The following is a 21458-nucleotide window of genomic DNA, read 5'->3' as shown; positions in this document are numbered from 1 at the left end:
TGTGGACCTCAAGTCAGAAGAACATGCACATCAACGGCAAGGAGCTATTAGCAGTCCACTTGGCCTTGATGAAATTCGAAAGCTTTCTTCGAAACAAAGTGGTAGAGGTCAACTCAGACAACACCACAGCTTTGGCGTACATCTCCAAGCAAGGAGGCACACACTCCCTCACGCTGTACGAGATCGCAAGGGACCTTCTCATATGGTCAAGAAATCGAGGCATCTCCCTGTTGACGAGATTCATCCAGGGGGACTTGAACGTCTTGGCAGACTGTCTCAGTCGGAGGGGTCAGGTGATACCCACGGAATGGACCCTCCACAAGGACGTGTGCAAGAGTCTTTGGGCGACTTGGGGTCAACCCACCATAGACCTCTTTGCCACCTCGTTGACCAAAAGGTTACCAATCTATTGCTCACCAGTCCCAGATCCAGAAGCAATCCACATAGATGCGTTTCTACTGGATTGGTCTCATCTGGACTTATATGCATTCCCACCATTCAAGATAGTCAACAAGGTACTGCAGAAGTTCGCCTCTCACGAAGGGACAAGGTTGACGTTGGTTGCTCCCCTCTGGCCCGCGAGAGATTGGTTCACCAAGGTACTTCAATGGCTGGTAGACATTCCAAGAAGTCTTCCTCTAAGGGTAGATCTCTTACGTCAGCCCCACGTAAAGAATGTTCATCAAAGCCTCCCCGCGCTTCGTCTAACTGCCTTCAGACTATCGAGAGACTCTCAAGAGCTCGAGGCTTTTCGAAGGAGGCAGCCAGTGCGATTGCGAGAGCTAGGAGAGCTTCTACCATCAGAGTACACCAGTCGAAGTGGGAAGTCTTTCGAGACTGGTGCAAGTCAGCATCTGTGTCCTCTTCCAGTACCTCTGTAGCCCAAATCGGAGATTTTCTTTTACATCTGAGAAATGTTCGCTCCCTCTCAGCTCCCACGATTAAGGGCTACAGGAGCATGTTGGCTTCGGTCTTTCGTCATAGAGGCTTAGATCTTTCCAACTATAAAGATCTCCAAGATCTCCTTAAGTCTTTCGAGACCTCTAAGGAACGTCGTTTGGCAACTCCTGGATGGAACTTAGACGTGGTCCTAAGGTTCCTCATGTCAGACAGGTTTGAGCCATTACATTCAGCCTCCCTGAAGGATCTCACCCTCAAGACGCTTTTCCTAGTGTGCTTGGCTTCGGCTAAAAGGGTCAGTGAAATTCATGCCTTCAGTAAGAACATCGGCTTTTCTACAGAAAAAGCCACATGTTCACTTCAACTTGGTTTCCTGGCCAAAAATGAACTGCCTTCTCGTCCTTGGCCTAAGTCTTTTGATATACTTTGCCTGTCAGAGATCGTAGGCAACGAACTTGAAAGAGTGCTGTGTCCAGTTAGAGCTCTTAAGTTCTACTTAGCTCGTACTAAGTCCTTACGAGGTGGATCTGAGGCATTATGGTGCTCAGTTAAGAAACCATCATTGCCTATGTCAAAGAATGCTTTGTCATATTTTATCAGATTTTTAATACGAGAGGCTCATTCTCACTTGAATGAAAAAGACCGATGCTTGCTTAAGGTTAAGACGCACGAAGTAAGAGCTATAGCAACTTCCGTGGCCTTTAAGCAAAATAGATCTCTGCAAAGTATTATGGACGCGACCGTTTGGGGAAGCAAGTCGGTATTCGCGTTATTTTACTTAAAAGATGTCCAGACTCTTTACGAGGACTGCTACACACTGGGTCCATTCGTTACAGCGAGTGCAGTAGTGGGTAAGGGTTCTACCACTACATTCCCTTAATTCCAATATCCTTTTAATCTGCTCTTGAAATGTTTTTTAATTGGGTTGTACGGAAGGCTAAGAAGCCTTTCGCATCCTTTTTGATTTGGCGGGTGGTCAAATGTCATTTCTTGAGAGCGCCCAGATTAGGGGTTTGATGAGGTCCTGTTGTATGGGTTGCAGCCCTTGATACTTCAGCTCATGGGAGTCTTTCAGCATCCTAAGAGGAGGATCGCTGGGCTTCGTGAGGAAGACAGACTAACAAGGCAGAGTAATCGTCTAAGTCAACTTCCTTACCAGGTACCTATATATATTTGGGTTTTGTTATGATATAACTGTCAAAAACTCTAAGCATATACGCTGTAAACTTAATTAACTCTGGTCTCTACCCACCACCATGGGTGTGAATCAGCTATTATATATTCACCGGCTAAGTTAAATATTTAAAAATGATATTTTAATTATAAAATAAATTTTTGAATATACTTACCCGGTGAATATATAAATTAAAGGCCCCCCCTTCCTCCCCGATAGAGACCCAGCGGGATGAGAAGAATTGGAGCTGTTTACATGTATATGCGGTATCTGGCCGATAGTTGGCGCTAGTGGGCACACCCGCAACCTTCATAGCGATCGCTCGCGAGTTTTTGTGTTTTTCTGTCGAGCCGCCTGAGGCGTCAGCTATTATATATTCACCGGGTAAGTATATTCAAAAATTTATTTTATAATTAAAATATCATTATTATTATTATTATTACTTGCTAAGCTACAATCCTAGTTGGAAAAGCAGGATGCTATAAGCCCAGGGGCTCCAACAGGGAAAATAGCTCAGTGAGGAAAGGAAAAAAGGAAAATAGAATATTTTAAGAAGAGTAACAACAATAAATATCTCCTATATAAACTATAAAAACTTTAACAAAACAAGAGGAAGAGAATAAGACAGGAGAGTGTGCTCGAGTGTACCCTCAAGCAAGAGAACTCTAACCCAAGACAGTAGAAGACCATGGTACAGAGGTTGTGGCACTACCTAAGACTAGAGAACAATGGTTTGATTTTGGAGTGTCCTTCTCCTAGAAGTGCTGCTTACCATAGCTAAAGAGTCTCTTCTACCCTTACCAAGAGGAAAATGGCCTCTGAACAATTAGTGCAGTAACCCCTTGAGTGAAGAATTGTTTGGTAATCTGTCTTGTCAGGTGTATGAGGACAGAGGAGAATATGTAAAGAATAGGCCAGACTATTCAGTGTGTGTGTAGGCAAAGGGAAAATGAACTTTAACCAGAGAGAAGGATCCAATGTAGTACTGTCTGGCCAGTCCAAAGACCCCATAACTCTCTCGCGGTAGTATCTCAACGGGAGGCTGGTGGCCTGGCCAACCTACTACCCAGGAAAAATAAAGAGAATGCTTATGCCAAGAGTAAATGTGACAGCAGATGAAAGTAGTTAAGTTAGGACAATTAACCATAAGTATTTCAAAATCGATTCACCTCTTAATGAGAAACTGATCTATGGGGAGCTTCCTGATTTGGAAATTCTTGACCAAACTGCTAAGGCAAACCACATGTGGAAGACATAATTGCTACTCCATTTTCCTCATCCTCCATGAAGTGGAATGATGCAAGGCTGACGACCCGGAGTCAGAGAGTTTGTTTGTGAAGGTCTTTGTGATTCCACCAGAGATAATTTCAGTGGTGTCTGAAGAATCACTGGGTAGCTGACAGGGATCACCTGTTCCATCCCGTACCAGTGGCGCAGGAGATCCAGGACAAGCTTACCAGAGGAATCCCACTTGACTTCTCACCTCTAAATTTGCATATTTTCTTGGATGCATCGAAGGAGGGGTGGGGAATACAACTGTATGACTGGTCTCCTCAGAAGCATGGTCCAAGGAAGACAGGCATATGCATATAAACATCCTCGAGAAGCAAGCAGCCTTCTGGGCCCTGCAGGCATTCCAAGAATGTTTTAGGAGGCACTCTGTAATACTGAAGAACAATAGCACCACTGTAGTGGGTTGCATCAACGAGCAGAAAGGTACAGTCTCACATCCCATGTGAATTGACAAAGTGGATTCACATCTGCGCGGCATTTCCCGCCATAGGGTTGTCAGCAAGGTACATTCTGGGCAAGAGGAATCTACTAGCAGACACACTGCTGTCTGGGACAGGTTGTAGGAGCAGAGTGGTCCCTACATCCTCTGGTGGTAGAAGGGTTTCTTGCCCTGTTAGGCTCTCTGGGAATTGACCTGAACAGGAAGCTCCCTGTTTTTTTTTTTTTTTTTTTTTTTTTTCTCTCTTTCTGGGCCCATAGCCGGTGTTCAAAGACACCTTCCAACATCCATAGGATCACCTGGCTGTTTGTCTTTCCCCAGTTCAGCCTGATCCTGTCACTGTTGATTACGCCAGGAATCAGGATGACCCTGGTGGCTCGCAGAGTGCCACATACGGATTGGTATACTGCTGTGCTTGCTCTTTTGGTCAACGTCATGAGAGAGCTGCTCCCCTTGCCCAATCATCTATGTCAGCTGCACTTGCAAAGGTAACACCAGTTCATGGAGTCATTAGCTCTTCGCAGGTGGAGACTATTCAGTATCTCCTCCGAGTGAAAGACTTTTTGCAAGGAAGAGAACAGGAGATGTGTGGTTATATCCAGAGGTCCTCTACAACTGTCTACCAGGCCAAGTGGGCTATCATCTACGATTGGTGTTGTATAAGGGGGTATTTTTCGATTGGAACATCCTTAGCACAGATCGCAGCCATCAACCCACCAGATGTTGAAGCCTTGATGAGGATGGGGGGCTTAGGGATTAGCAGCTGGACTCTAATGAACAGAGGGAACTACTTTCCCACCGGACCTCGGTGCCCAACTGTTGATCCAACTAAATCAGTCAGCACTTTCTCTTTTCCTTTTGGTTATTTCTTTTTTTCTACCATCTCTTCCTTTTGGGCTCGATATTGTTGACGACTTTGGCTTGTTTGATTATGCTTTGGCTGCTTCTTTAGATTTGGCACAGTGTGGGATGGACGGCATTCCATCTCAACCTGTGCCAATTTAGACGCCATCACCCTCTGGCAGACCCCATTGGGTGCAGACCAAGTCTGTTAAGAGTCGGGCTCCAGTGATCAGGTTGTAAATCGCCCATATTTGCGGGTAATGGGTGACGCCAGGCATTGGAGTCGCCGGTGGGAGGGGCTAACCACCGCCACTGACCAGTGTACGTCCACCTTAAGAGAGGCAGCCCCTCTCTAATAGAAGACTGGTCCCCGCTGAAGCCTCTTCTTCTGTTGGGCCACATGGGATAGGAGGACTGACATCCTCCGATAAGAGGTGGATAACCCGGCTTGCTCTTTCAAAAAAAACCAACCCCTCTGTTGACGACCTGGAAAATGCAAACATGGACCTCGGTACAGACAGCTTCAACTCGGGTTCCAATATCGTAACATTGGAACGTTAATCACGTCATATGAAGAATGATAAGAAAACACTAGAGAAGAAAGAGAGAGAGTGAGAAATGATGACAGTACAGAAAAATATATAAATGTAGAAGTATTACCAGGTCACTATGAAATAGTGAATTATGAGAATTTTTTTTATTTTGGAATTTGAAAATGCAAGACATGAATGGGTAAATGTTTGTAAAGCTAATAGGGAAATAGTAGCTGTATGTGGAGGGCCGCCAAAAATTCTTTCGCAGGGAAATGGAAGTCTCCTGATAGAGGCACTATCCCCAATACAAGGCGAAAGATTGAAAACACTCGCAACATTGGATGGTCATAGTGTCAAATGCGTTTCGCACCCTACTTTCAACCAGCGTAGAGGTGTGATATATGCTCCAGAGTTGCTGGACATAGAAGAAAAAGAAATTGAGGATGAACTGAAAAGTCAAGGAGTAGTAAAAGTAGTCAGAATGAGAAAGAGGGTTGGAGAACAACGTATTCATCTTGCTACTTTGATTATAACATTAGTTCAATGCAGATTACCAAATGTTATAAAAGATGGTTGGCTATCTTTGAAGGTAAAACCATATATCCCTTCACCATTGCGATGTTATTATTGCCAAATGTATGGCCATTTAAGCCAGAAATGCAAGGAAAAACTAAATAATAAGCCACCTGTTTGTGCCAACTGTGGAAAAAGAAGTCATGGAGTATGCATAGAAAACCCTAATTGCATACTGTACATTGTGGGGAAGCACACCCAGCTACATCTTAAAGCTGTGTTAAGTTTATTTTTGAAAAAGAAATTCAGGCCATTAAGACCATGGAAAGGGTTACTTTTAAAGAGGCTCGTAAAAGAGCTCTTGAAAAGCAGATATGACCAGGGCAACCTTTTTCAATGGTTCTGAAGAAAAACTTGCCAAACCACACAGACGAAAATTATATCTCTACTTCTAAGATGGAGAAACAAATGAAAGTAGTTAAAGAGGTTGAAAGTCCCATTGAAAATCTATATCCAAAAATTTTAGAAAAATCAAAACAGATACCTAAAGATCTGAAAGTTATTCAAAAGCCAACTACTCCGATTTTAAACAATAGTACAAACCTCTCTCAGGCCGTGTCCTTGCCTGATCTGATGGAGGTTCCACTTGAAACCAATTTACCTGGTGGACCTATAGTGGGGAAAGGTGCAAAAACCTGACAGATCACAACCTTTTAATTGAAAAAGAGACACCTCTATCTCTCTCGCCTCCTACCATAAGAAACATTAAAGTTACGACTTCAAAGAAATATATCTTGTCTGCTGAAGTTTCTGATCAACTAGAAGGTAAATTGAACCAATCACAAATTCAAGTGGAGGTCCACCATCCTCCTCAACAATTAGATCAAAAGGACACAAAGAAAAAGAGGAACACAAAACCCACTATATCAAGATCCTCTCTAGAGATACCACCGGGAAATATTGTTAGATCAAATATTGCCAGTAGGAAGACTTCATCTAAGGTGTCTTCCAAAAAATAAACCATAGTTTTTTCCTCCATTCTGCAACGGAATTGCAGGGTTTAAGGCCGAAATATGAACAACTTAAGCTCCTCATACGTGAGCACTCCCCTATAACTGTATGTCTACAAGAAAGCAAGTTCGATGCTAATACTCCTTGTCCTCGAGAGTATGTTAGCTATAGGACACCATATGATCAACGAGCAGGGAGCCATGGTGGAAGTCTTGTGTACGTTTGTCGAGATGTTCCCCAAATATCTTTGTCTATCTGAACCCCTCTGCAGGCAGTGGTTGTACAGATTGATATAGGGTGAAAATACACAATCTGTTCTCTTTACGTGCCTCCAAATGATAACATCTCATATGATAATATACTAGAGGTGATTAAACAACTCTCACAACCTTTTCTCTTACTAGGAGATCTTAATAGTAGACACCTTTATGGGGTAATGTTTTGGCAAATGCAAGGGGTAATATTATATCATCAATTTTTGAGAATGAAGATGTCGGACTCCTTAATACAGAAGACCCCACACATTTTCATTTTCAGACAGGTACCTTGTCCTGCATTGACCTATCAGTTGCAAGCTCTAACTGTCTTCTCGATTTTAATTGGAGAATATGAGATGATTAGCATACTAGTGATCATGCACCAATCATTATAAACACCAACAATGGTCCACCTTTACAGAGATCGCCTCGATGGAATCTTGATAAGGCAGACTGGGATAGATTTTGGGAGTTAAGTGAAATTGAAGGAAATGCAGAACGGTTTGAAAGTGTTGATGATGCCATAGACTTACTTAATGGAACTCTTCACACAGCAGGAGTGAATTCCATTCCCAAAACAACAGGGATATTCAGACGACGACCAGTCCCCTGGTGGTCATCAGAACCAACTGCCCTGCACAGAGCCACAAGAAAGTCTTTAACTCGATTACACATGCACTGTACTGAGGAGAATTTAGTCATATACAAGAAATGTAGAGCACAGTTCCGTGCCATGAAATAAGTTAGGCGCCAGTCTTGGATGTCATTTGTTTCCTCCATTAACAGTAGAACACCATCATCTGTGTGGAGGAAAGTCAAAAAGATAGCAGGCAAATTCACCCCAAACCCACCACCAGTGTTTAAGGTAAATGGCCAGTATATGACTGGAGCAACCGAAGTTAGCAATGCCCTGGCTGACCATTTTTCAAATGTATCGTGCAAGTGTGAAGCAGCTCCTGGTCACCAGTATAGGAGCATTGAAGAAAAGAAAGTTTTAAATTTCGCAACAAGAAAGCAAGAGTCACACAATTCTCCTTTTACTGAAAGAGAATTTGATTCTACTCTTGCTACGTGTAACTACACAGCCCCTGGACCCGATGGAATTCCATATGCAATGATTAAACACGTACCTTTTAATACAAAGTTATTTATTTTAAGCATTTTTAATAGAATATGGCATGATCATACTTATACAAGTGTTTGGAAAGTAGCCATTATTTTAGCCTTTTTAAAACCCGATAAGGACAAGTTTTTAGCAGCAAATTATAGGCCAATTGCATTGACATCTTGTTTATGCAAATTCATGTTGAAGATGGTCAATGTAAGACGAATGTGGTGCCTTGAAAAGAAGGGTATTTTATCACCCATTAAATGTGGATTCAGAAAAATGCACTCAACGACTGATGTGCCGATACGACTTGAGTCCTCCATTTGTGAAGCCTTTGCTTCCAAACAGCACCATGTGACAGTTTTTTTTTTATCTTGAAAAGGCATATGATGCCACATGGAGATATGGTATACTTAAAAGAATACATGAGTTTGGATTAAGAGGAGAGCTACCACTATTTATTCAGTCATTTCTTTCATTATAGAGTTTTCCAAGTGAGAGTTGGGGAAACTATCAGAGAGGAAGGAGTTCCTCATTGTAGTGTGCTAAGTGTAACCCTTTTGCACTAGCAATTAATGGGATATCCTCAGTCATTCCATGGGATGTTCTCGCAACATTATTTATGGATGATCTCTCCATATCATTTGCTGGAGATGGTTGAGAGAAAAATGCAACTCTATTGATAAAATTATCCAGTGGGACGATATGAATGGATTTCAGTTCTCGACAAGCAAAACTACAATTGTCCATTTCTGTCGTATCTGGGGAGTACATCCAGACCCCGATATATACAGTACATCAAAGGTCAACGGATCCCATGTGCAAGTGAAGCTAAATTTTTAGTTGTTCCGTAACCGAAATACAAACCACGCTATTTACAAAGGGTATTACTTTTAGCGCAGCTGAAATGACGAGCCAATAGTTTTTAACGAGGGTTAATTACCCCCGCGCTAGTTAGCGGGGGGTGGGGAAGGGTAGCTTGCTACCCCTCCCCCCTCCACACACCGGTGACTTGCTCCACTTCACTTTTGGCTCGGCGGTGATCAGACGTGTCTGCTCATCGCCTTCGTGACAGCCTTTAATTTTCTGCTTTTTCTTTTCAGCGTGTGTGATTGGTTGGAAGTTGACCTTCAGTTATTTTCTTTACTATGCGTACATGCCCTGGAGTTGCCGGCCGTCCTTGTGGGACTTTCATGTCGGACGTTATTACGGATCCACACACCCTCTGCCCTGAATGTCGGGGCCGACGGTGCGACCAGGATAACATGTGCCGTGAGTGCAGGGAGTGGTCTGCCTCCCCGTGGGAGAGGTTTGGCCGTCGGCGTAAGAAGAAGTCCAAGAGAGACCGTTCTCCTCCGGGGTTAGCCTTGAAGGAGGAAGGTTCTCGGGACTCTTCTTCCGCCGCCCAAACCTCCTCCGAAGCTCCCCCTCGTCCGCCTCCTAAGGAGAGTCGTCCGAGTGGGAGCGCAGGCCCTTGTTCTGTTTCCCTACCTTCGGTGGGGGGAGAGGGCGTCGCCTCCCATAGCGAGGCGTTTCCCCCTCCTCCTCCGGGGGAGGTTATTGATAATAATGCCTTATCCAGTGATGATCTTTTACAGATTTGGTCGTCCCTGGGGCTTAAGGGCTTGCCCTCCAGGGTCGTTCTTATTGACCTTGTTTCGTTGGGGGCCGCTGTTAAACAGTCGCCGGTGGTAGCGGAGGTAGACCCTCTGTCTATTGTCGACGTCGTGGTGACAGAGGCCTCCGACGTGGCTGGGCCTTCCGCCGCAGGTGCTGTTGCTGGTGATGGTGCTCAAGGCTCTCCTCCTCCTTCCGTGCATCCTTCGAAGTGGGAAGTGAGTCCTTCGGTCTCGACTGCTGCCCAGCTTCCTTCTGAGGGAAGTGTGTTGACGGAGACTCACCTTCGGAGGACCGATGGTCCCGACGATCTCCCCAGAGGCCGCCTCCGCCGTAAGGCTCACCGCCCTCTACGCCACAAGGGCCTCCCTTCCCCTTACAGGGGGACTAAGAGGCGCCTTTTTGGGTCTTCATCCTCCGGGGGGGACTCTCCTCGTCAGCCTCAACCGACTGCTCCGCCCTCCTTGAACCTCTCTGCAGACCGCTCACCATCTCCTGCCGGATCTTCGCCTTCTGGAGAACTCGTCACCCGACGGGCAACGGTCCCTTCGGGGCTAAGGGATTCTTCCCTTACGCGAGCAGGGCTAGCGCATAAGCGCTCTCCTGCTCGCCAGCGCTCTCCTGCTCGCCAGCGCTCTCCTGCTCGTCGACGATCTCCTGCTCGCCAAGACTCTCCTGCTCGCCGACGCTCACCTGCTCGTCGGCTCTCTCCTGATGTTCGCCCCCCTCGCCAGCGCTCTCCTGCTCGTCAGCTCTCTTCCGAGCGTCAGCGCTCATTTTAGGACCATCGCCCTGCGGTCTCTGACCACCCTTTAGTTCCTGCTGAACTCCCTGCTCACCATCCGCCTGGTCCTGTGGCTACGCAACATCGTGCTGCGCGTGTGTCAGAAACACATGTTCACCAACGCGCCAGCGATCTTCCCGTTCCTGCTCGTGAACGCGCCGCACCACCTGTCCTCTCACAGGACACGCGTCGACCTTCTACTCGCCAGCGATCACCTACACGCCAGCGATTACCTCCTCGCCAGCGTTCACCTGCTTGCCAGCGCGCACATTAAACAGCGACAACTAGTGCGCCGACGTTCGCCAACGCCCCTGAAGGAACATGATTCGCTAGCTTCTAGCTCGCCATCGCGCGATCGCCCGCCAGCAAATGCTGCTCGCCATCGCTCGCCATTGCATGATCGCCCTCCTGCGCATGCTGCTCGCCATCGCACAACCCTGCATGATCGCCCGCTTACGCATGCTGCTCCTCATCGCACAACCCTGAACGATCGCCCTCCTGCGGATGCTGATCACCATCGCACCCTTTCACTCGATCATTCACCTGCGCATGCTGCTCGCCATCGCACAACCCTGCACGATCGCCCGCTTACGCATGCTGCTCCTCATCGCACAACCCTGAACGATCGCCCTCCTGCGGATGCTGATCACCATCGCACCCTGTCACGCGATCATTCACCTACGCATGCTGCTCGCCATCGCTTACCATTACGCGGTCATTCACCTGCGCATGCTGCTCACCATCGCACATCAGTGCGTCGACATACCAGAGCTCGTCATCGATCGCCTGTGGATCTACATCGCCAGCGATCTTCCTCACCTACGCGGCAGCACGATCCCTCGCCGTCGCGCCAACGCTCGCGTTCGTCGCCTCGGACACGTGTTCATTTACCTGCCCACCCTCACGCCCACTCGCCTGCGCGCCAGCGCGATCGCTCGCCTGCGCACCCGCGTGACCGCTCGCCTGCGCACCCGCGTGACCGCTCGCCTGTGCGCCCGCGCGATCATCCACCTGCGCGCTCGCGCGATCATCCACCTGCGCGCCCCGCGCGACCATTCGCCCTCGCGCGACCATTCGCCCTCGCGCGACCATCGTTCGCGGCGAATTCCACAGCCGGTGGTAGCAGCAGGGACGCGTGCTCCTAGACGGCACTCGGGATCACCTCCATCCAAGCACAGGTTGGTAGTGCAGGACAAAGACAGGTCAGTACAGCATTCTTCCTCGCCTTCTTTTCAGGCAGGTACCGTCGTGTCCACTCCAAAGGATCGCCCGATCTCTTTCACCTTAGCGAGGATTTCGGACTCTGTGTCCTTGGAGCAGCAGACTTGGTTTGGTCCGCTGGCACGGGCGTTAGTAAGGGTTATGAAACCAGCACTCGCCGGCCAGGGTAACAAACCAGCGGCTGTCTCTCCTACGCTGAAGAGAAAGAGAGGAGTGGACTTCGTGGTGACTTCCCCCAGGGCGAAGTTGGTTCCCAAGAGGTCGGTCTCGAAGGTCCCCTCTCCTGCACGAGTACTCTCTCCTTCTCCCGTGGACGAGGCCTTTCCGTCCTCAGGTGAGTCCAGTGGGGCGGTAGTCTTCCCCTCGGCACCAGGAGGAGAGACTTCGCTTCAGGCAGGAGAATCGTCTCGTGAGGAAGGGGCCCCTCGAACCTCGTTGTTGGGATCCTGTATCCCTCCTAGGAGGGAACCCAAGAATTCCAAGACCATCCCTAAATCCTCTGCAAGGATTCGTCAGGAACCCACGACTACCCAGGGGAATGTCCACGTATCACCCCAGGAAGAGATTCCTGGGGCAGGAGACTTAGCTGCCAGCCCGCAGGGAGGAGAACAGCAAGAGTCCGAACATGCCTTCTGGCAGGTCCTAAGCCTGATAAGGCAACTTAACAGACTTACGGATCCAGTCATCCCCCCCCCGTGAAGGCAAAGACACGATTCTGGATGAAGTGTTTGACGTTCGGAAGGCCCCTAAGACCAGTGCAGCTCTGCCCTGGTCTCGGGGGCTGAAGAGTGCCAGAGCTAGGGCCAATGCTCAGCTCGCACTTCTTGCCTCCTCCAGTCGTTCCACTGCCGGGAACAAGCTCATCCCTCCTCCTCGCCTTCAGCAGAGGAGGTATTTCGAGATCCTGGGTGAGCACAACCTCGCTCTTCCTCTCCATCACTCTGTGGAGGAGCTGGCGAAGGGAGTTCCCTTGGAGAAAATCTCTGCCCGGCAGGGGTCGTTCTCGGCGGCAGAGATCCTTAACCACGAGAAGGTCGCTAAGTGTGCCATGCAGGCCACTTCGTGGCTGGACTTCTGGTTAGGATCTCTGGGCATCCTATTGCGATCTGAGGACTTGTCCAAGGAGACCAATAGGAAGGCCCTAGAGACCTTCTTGCTCTCGGGCACCCGCTCCATCGAGTTTTTGGCGCACCAGGTTACCACCCTGTGGGTCAACTCGGTGTTGAAGCGTCGCGATGCTGTGTCCGAGAGGTTCCATCCGAAGGGCCCCGCCTTAGATGTGTGTAGGCTCCGACATGCCTCCCTCCTGGGGGAGAGCCTGTTTGAACCTCAAGACTTGGAGCGAACGGCTGAGAGGTGGAGGAAATCCAGCACGGACTCCCTCCTCCACAGGGCCCTTACAACTCGGCCCTATAAGCCTCCAGCCCCGCCACAACAGCAGCAACAGCCTCGGCAGCTAAGAAAGTGGTGTCTAAGCCCCAGCCCTTTCCAGCCAAGGTCAAGAGGGGCGGTAAGTCCTCCAGGGGAGGCAAGACTTGTAGGGGTGGCGGCCGCCGCTGCAAGCCCTAGGGGTGGCAGTCCCCCTGCCTGTCCATCTGTGGGGGGATACCTTCAGCGTTGCGTCCGCAGGTGGCAACATCACGGGGCCGATGCTTGGACGGTCTCAGTGATCGGCCAAGGTTATCGCGTCCCGTTCACGTCATCTCAACCTCCCCTGACAGCGAATCCAGTGTCGTTGAGGTCCTATGCCATGGGATCGGCAAAGGGGCTGGCCCTTCAGGCCGAAGTCGAGACCATGTTCGAGAAGGGTGCTCTCCAGGAGGTCGTGGACAGCTCTCCAGGCTTCTTCAGTCGACTCTTTCTTGTAAAGAAGGCTACTGGAGGCTGGAGACCCGTCTTCGATCTCTCGGCTCTGAACAGGTTTGTCAAACAAACCCGGTTCAGCATGGAGACAGCAGACACGGTCAGACTTGCGGTGAGACCACAAGACTTCATGTGTACACTGGATCTAAAGGATGCGTACTTCCAGATCCCAATCCATCCGTCTTCCAGGAAGTACCTGAGATTCTGCCTAGACAACAAGATCTACCAGTTCAAGGTGCTGTGTTTCTGTCTCTCCACAGCTCCTCAGGTGTTCACCAGTGTTTTCACCCTGATTTCGACTTGGGCGCACAGGAACGGCATTCGTCTCCTTCATTACCTAGACGATTGGCTGATCCTAGCAGACTCGGAGTCGACCCTTCTTCGGCACCGAGACAGGCTTCTAGATCTTTGCCAGGATCTGGGGATCATGGTAAACCTCGAGAAGTCCTCTCTGCAGCCGTCCCAACGACCGGTTTATCTAGGCATGCTAATAGACACCAAAAGCCTTTCCATCAGACGACCGGATAGCAAGGCTGAGGAGGGTGGCGGAACCTTTCCTCAGGCGAAAAGAACTCCCCGCCCAATCGTGGTTGCGTCTCTTAGGCCACCTATCCTCCCTGGCCCGTCTGGTTCCAAACAGCCGCCTCAGGATGAGATCCCTTCAATGGCGGCTCAAGTCCCGGTGGAATCAAGGATCCGATTCCCCGGACATTCTGATCCCAATGGGGTCTCTGGAACAGACGTACTTGCGGTGGTGGCTGGCCGACGAGAACCTGCGGAAGGGAGTGAGTCTTCTCGTCCTCCCCCCGGAATTGACTCTGTTTTCGGACGCGTCAAAAGAAGGGTGGGGGACGCACGTTCTGAACCAGAGGGCCTCAGGCCTTTGGTCAGAATCAGAAAAGTGCCTGCACATCAACCTGCTAAAATTGAAGGCCGTCTTTCTGGCCCTTCAACAGTTCCAACGGTTCCTGGCGGGTCACTCCGTGGTGGTGATGAGCGACAACACCACGGTAGTGGCTTATATCAACAAGCAGGGAGGCACTTTTTCGCAACAGCTATCCCATCTTGCAGTAGAGACTCTGAGGTGGACCGAAACCCACTCGATAACACTATCAGCTCGCTTCATTCCTGGCAAGAGGAATGTGCTCGCCGACAGTCTGAGCAGGGCTTCGCAGATAGTGAGTACCGAGTGGTCTTTGGATCCTCAGATAGCCAACAAAGTCCTGACTTTGTGGGGTTCCCCGACGGTGGACTTGTTCGCGACAGCCTTGAACTTCAAGCTGCCCCTGTACTGCTCACCAGTCCCGGACCCCAAGGCACTCTGGCAAGATGCTTTCCAGCAACGGTGGAACAACATCGACGTGTACGCCTTCCCACCATTCTGTCTGATGAGAAGGGTGCTGAACAGGACCAGACTATCGGTCAACTGTTCCATGACTCTAGTAACTCCGCTATGGCATCACGTGGAATGGTTTCCGGACCTTCTGCAACTCCTGACGGAACTCCCAAGGGAGCTTCCTCCACGACACGAGCTTCTCAGACAACCCCACTCCGGTGTCCCTCACAGGGCCGTAGCCTCGCTTCGGCTTCACGCCTTGAGACTATCCAGCGTCTCCTCGCGGAGAGAATGTCTCGACACCTGCAAAGGTCCTCTGAGGGAGTCTACCAAGCGAAGTGGAGAGTCTTTTGTGGTTGGTGTCGTGGAAGGGGTATCTCTCCACTCGATGCCACTATTCCAGCAATAGCGGACTTCCTCGTGTATCTGCGAGAAGAAATGCGTCTTTCTGTCTCGGCAGTGAAAGGCTATCGCTCAGCCTTAAGCTTGGCCTTCAGATTGAAGGGCGTGGATATTTCTTCATCGCTAGAACTCTCTCTACTCATACGTAGCTATGAGCTTACCTGCCCCCAGTCGGAAGTGAGACCCCCTCCTTGGAACGTGGTTCGAGTCCTCAGGTCTCTCAAGAGACCTCCCTTCGAGCCATTACGCCAGGCCTCCGATCGCCACCTGTCTTGGAAGACGGCTTTCCTACTCGCCTTGGCCTCGGCCAAGCAAGTTAGTGAACTTCATGGTCTCTCGTACGACATAGCCCATTCAAGGGGATGGGGGGAGGTAACGTTCAGGTTCGTCCCTGAGTTTGTGGCCAAGACTCAGAATCCTGGAGTACCGGATCCTCGGTTCGACTCTTTCAGGATCGCGAGTCTCCGTTCTGTAACAAACGACCCAGACCAGCTGCTACTATGCCCAGTGAGGTGTCTGAGATACTACTTGAAGAGAACGGCTGCAGTCCGTCCTCATGTGCGAGCTTTGTTTGTGAGCACAGGCAGGACAAAGAGGAGGGTCACCAGGAACACCATCTCTGCTTGGATTCGAAGGGTTATCCACCATGCCCTGAATCCTGACCCTCCTCCGTCACGTCGCCCTCGGGCCCACGATGTCAGGGGTATTGCTACATCCCTGGCCTTCAAGAGAAACTTCTCTGTGACGCAGGTACTTCAAGCGGGGGTCTGGAAGCGTCAAACGACCTTCACAGCCCACTACCTGCAAGACGTGACCCACAGGAGCCTCGATACGTTCTCTATCGGCCCTGTGGTGGCTGCACAACAGCTGGTCTAACCTCAGGCTCCTTTTTGGACAAGTAGCAGTAGGTTGAGGGCGTTGTTACCCGGTCTTAGTCTGTGTGAATGAAAGAGTATGTCTGACCCTTACTTCTTTCTTCATTCTCCCCTCTCTTGGGGAAGCAGCATTCTGGTCCTCGCATAGCTGACCTCGACCTCTGCAGATAACCCATGCTTCTTTGTGCTCCTAGTATTAAGCTTAATACTGTTGCGTCTGCCATACCCTGACGAAGTGGTATGGGGAACGTCCTATCCTAGAATTCCTATCTGAAGGTCTCAAGGTCAACTTCATAGGACGAGTCACACTCTCCTCCTCACACTGCTTATGTAGGCCACTCGTTCCTAGCGATGCTAGGAACCTGTGAGGTACAGGGGCTCCCTCTCTCTAGTGCTGCTCACTAAGGGATCGAGCCCCCGGGCAAGCCGAAGTCAGTAAGGCTGGGGACTTTCCACCCTTCTTAAGGGGTAAGTCACCCTTTGTAAATAGCGTGGTTTGTATTTCGGTTACAGAACAAATGACAAATTCGAAGATAATTTGTATTTTTCCTAACCATACAAACTTTAGCTATTTACACATATGTGCCCGCCATCCCTGACCCCCAAGTCAAGTCCTACCTCTAAGTGAAGTGAAGCAAGTCACCGGTGTGTGGAGGGGGGAGGGGTAGCAAGCTACCCTTCCCCACCCCCCGCTAACTAGCGCGGGGATAATTAACCCTCGTTAAAAATTATTGGCTCGTCATTTCAGCTGCACTAAAAGTAATACCCTTTGTAAATAGCTAAGGTTTGTATGGTTAGGAAAAATACAAATTATCTTCGAATTTGTCATGTTTGATATTTGATTGTAGGCTTACATGGGTTTCTCAAACTTAAAAGCATTAAAAGCTAAATGTCTTGAGGCTCTGAATCTTTTAAAAGTATTGTCCCATACATCATGGGGATCAGACCGCAATACTATTTTAAGATTATACAAGCCTTTGATTTTTTTCAAAATTAGTTATGGATGCAAAATATACTCCTCAGCCACCCCAAGCTGGTTAAAAATATTAGATTCTATACATCATGCTAGTATTTGATTGTCCACAGGAGCGTTTAAACCTCACCTATCACAAGTCTCCTAGTTGATGCTGGGGAGTTGCCTCTAGAGCTTCACCGAATGTCCTCTATTACTCGGTGTTGGTTTAGATTGCAAAGACTCCTTAATTCTTTAGCCTTTCAGAATGCAAGCCTTGTAAAGCACTCAACATACTTTGAGTCACACCCAAAATCTCCTCAACCTTTTGGATTTCGGGTGAAACAGTTATTAAACAATCTGGATATAATTAGAATTAAGGTGCTTCCATTCAAGGTATCATCAACGCCTCCATGGAAATTTCCTGACGTATATTTTTTTAAATACTTTATTGGAGTTAAAAATCCAGGTCTCTTTTTATGGAATATGTTGCAGAACATACAGGATCGACTTTTATATATACTGATGGCTCCAAATCTGATGCTGGCGTTGGATTTGGAGTACATAGTAATGATTTTAATTGTAGAGGTGCACTGCCTCTAACAGCTTCCATATTTACTGCTGAACTGTATGGCATACTAACCGCTATTGAGAAAATAGCTTTGGAAAAGGAGGGTAATTTTACAATTTTTAGTGATGCAAGGAGTGTTCTTCAAGCTTTAGATGTTTTTAATTCTAGTAACCCTCTAGTTTTAAAGATTTTAGAATGGCCTTTTATTATTGGACGGAGAGGTATAACAGTTCGATTTTGTTGGGTTCCAGCACATGTAAGAGTGTCTGGAAATGAGAAGGCAGATTTACTGGCGAAGAATGCGGCATCTGAGTTGCTACCAGGAAGGTATCCCATTCCCTGTAATGATTTCCTACCTTACATCAAGAAATGGGTTTGTAATAAATGGCAACAGCACTGGGATAGTCTAGATGGCAATAAAATGAGGGAAGTAACAAATATCATATCACCTTGGAGGTATAACATGATACCCCGAAAATGGGAGAACTCCCTTTATCGCCTCCGTATTGGTCACACACAGTTGACACACGAGTTTCTGCTAAAGGGCCAACACCAACCGTTTTGCGACGACTGTTTAGTACCTTTAACAGTGAAGCATTTGTTGACCAAATGCCCTAATTATAATAACTTAAGAAATAGATATCTGTTTGAGGCTCGAAGTGAGGATGGTAGGTTCATCCTTGCCAAGATTCTTTGACATGATGTGTCCTACTATGTGAAGAGCATTTTTAGATTTATTTCAGAAGCAGGTCTTCTGAAAACTATTAAACTATTATAATGACTTAACTTTTATGGTTTTAATTAAATTCTCTTATTTTTCATATATAATAAATGCTATCAGTGTCAATGACCTTAGATGTCAGGATGCCAGAAAACTTTCAATCAATCTATCAATCGCGGCCATCAAATGCTACCTCTAAACCTCGATTATATCTTTTGACTGAAGAGCATAGACCTCTGCTACCTGGGAGTTGTGTATGCTCATGAGGAGCTTCGAGAAGTCTTGCCCACCTTGGGATCTCACCCCCAGTGTGGGACATGACCTTGGTCCTTAGGGCTCTTGTGCATACCCCGTTTGAGCCTTTGAGGTCGTCAGTCAGTGGTCCTCAAGACTGTCTTTCTGTTAGGTTAGCCTTAGCATTGGCGAAGAGAGTGAGCGAGTTGCACGGTCTCTCATATGTAGTCACCCACGGTCATAGATGGAAGGAGGTCTCCAGTTTTGTACTGGACTTTATGGCCAAGACTCTGAATCCAGCGGTGCATGACCCCAAGTTTGAGTCCTTCCTCGTCTTTTGGGAGGCGTTGGATGGTGATGAAGTCGGGATGCACTCGTGTCTTGAAGGCTCTGCGGTGCTATCTGAAAAGCACCCAACACCTCAGCCTTAGTGTAGGAGACTTTACTATCACTGCCAGGTGTAAGAAAGAGGTTTCAAGGAATACTGTCTTTTTAGTTTCGTTAGACCATCTGTAGTGCTTACACCTCGACTGACTTGAGTCGAGGCATCATCCAAGACCAGGGCTCATGAAGCCAGGGGTATTGCCCCGACACTCGTGTTATTGAAGGCAGGTGTGTGGAAGAGGCAGACAACCTTCACTGCCCTTTACCTGCATGCTGCATGTGTATACCCAAAAGTCCCTCGACACCTTTATACTTGGACCTATGGTGCCTACTTGAGCAGTTATTTAACACTCCCATCTGGGACGTGGATGCATCTCATCTATGGTAACGTTTTGATATAAGTCAGGAATATAAGGTAGTATAACTGGTTCTTCTTCATTCTTCTACCACTCTCCAAGGGTCAGTGGCCAAGGTGTTACAAGCTGGTTGGACCAGATGCTAGTAAGTTGCACTTCGGAGCACCATTCTTTGTAACTGAAGAAGTATATCTCCCCATGCAAGCTGGCGATGGCGAATCTAATACCAACTCAGTATTCGATTCTGGCCTTCATCCCCTGGGAAAGGGAATGGATTCTCTGGGGGTAATCCATGTCCTTTCTTTCCATCTCCACAAATCAAGTTTAGAACACTTCCAGGAAAGTTGCTGTATCCTCCAGGTTTGGGTTCCAATGCGACTTCCAACCCACCAAGCAGGGAGTCTCTCCCTAATTAAAGGACAAGTGTTTGTTGGTTGCTTAAGAACAAATAAATTTTATAAGCAATTTGTATTTTTCCGTCTTACAAATCTGAGTCCTTTAATATTACTTCCGTCCTCAAACCACCCCTTTAGGTCCTGAATCAATGTATTTAAAGTGAGTGATAACCGATTGGAAGGGGGCCAGGCTTCTCGCCTTGCACCCTCTCCAGTCAGGTAACTGCTCGTTACCCAGTCCAACGACTGATTCCAGCGTGCGCTTAAGTAATCTCTCAATTAAAGGACTGGTTTGTATGTCAAGGAAAAAAACAAATTAATTCTAATTATCTTATGAAAAAAACATTTTCCTCCAATGATATATATGACTTTCTTCCAATGAAATATATGATTTATTGATACAATGTTAAAGAAGGTTAATAAGATGAACATTTTCCATGGATTTTTTTATTATATTGTATATATATTTTCTGTACATGTGGAAGTTGGCACAAGGCCACTGGATGCCAGACACTGTCTTTAATCATCAGTTGCCTTTGAGACACACTTTGAAAACCAGGGTAGATAGTAAGACTAGGGACCAAGAGGTGGGGGAAGTGTGAGGAATAGAAAGGAAAGATAGATAATGGGAAATTTTCCTTTAGATTCTGTTACAGGTTACAAGCGATAAGAGAGTAGGTACTGACTGACACACCCGGGGAGGTCACAAGGGTTAGAGACTAGGAGACCAAACACACAAAGTGAGTCACAGCATAATGTACTAGTAGTTAAGTAAATAGCATGTACTATATGGCATGAATGATTTAAGGGTATGAAAAAGAGCCAGTTGTCTTGTGAAAAGTATTCAGTAATCAGCAATATTTTAGATCATGACCAAAACCTGAAATTGGAATAAAAGCTCTTTGGGGGGGGGGGGGTTCTAATTTGGCATTAGAATTGTAGTACATATGAAGCTTTTTGCTTTTCTCAGACAGGAAAAGAAGAAAGTATAGCTGTAAGGAATACTTCAAGTTTCAGGAAAAAATGCTACACATAGAATACAAACAATAAAATATAAGTTTTTATATACAAACTGTAATTAAAAATATAAATGGGGCAAAATTAGGCAATCAGCAATCGCCGTATTTGGAATACAGAGAAGAGTATATTAACAAGACCCTCCTCCTGCTACAGTACAAACTTCTCAAGACTGAAGAAACACACAAACTAGAGTAGTCAGTCTGTTCACCCAACTATATCAAATTAAGAGTACAACTGCCTTTTACATAATAAAAAGATATAACTTTATAAAAATTAATGTTTTAGAATCAAGAGACAGATTATGATCAAAATATTGCCTATAAGTACTTATCTGGAAAAAAAAAAAGAAAGGATTTCATATACAGTAAAATGCTACTACTTGGGGTTAGCACAGTATAAACATACGAAAAAATAACAATATTCATATTATCGAGATGGAAACATTTCTGGCCATGGTGGGACAAGCTAACCTTCAATTGTGCATGTAACACATGAGCAGTATTGCAAGATCACCCACACACACACACACAAAAAAAAAAAAAAACCCTAGTTTCTACCATGTGTATATAGATTCCGGCAATTTCACTTTTGTGACAAGAAAATGTATTTGTCATTTTCTTTAACTCCAATATCTCAAGAGTTCGCATGCAATACAA

At 47.2% G+C, this 21458-nt stretch overlaps 1 long non-coding RNA gene across 4 annotated transcripts in view; it reads left to right on the top strand.

Annotated features, from left to right (window-relative positions):
* LOC137651184 (uncharacterized) overlaps window positions 1–21458 on the top strand; it is a 58646-nt gene that overhangs the window by 23956 nt on the left and 13232 nt on the right. The gene's annotated exons all lie outside the window — the stretch shown is intronic.

Source organism: Palaemon carinicauda, chromosome 12, assembly GCF_036898095.1.
Source record: "Palaemon carinicauda isolate YSFRI2023 chromosome 12, ASM3689809v2, whole genome shotgun sequence".
In the NCBI taxonomy this organism is placed as follows: domain Eukaryota; kingdom Metazoa; phylum Arthropoda; class Malacostraca; order Decapoda; family Palaemonidae; genus Palaemon; species Palaemon carinicauda.
Note: the sequence above shows the minus strand (reverse complement) of the source record. Positions and strands in the feature narration are given on the sequence as shown.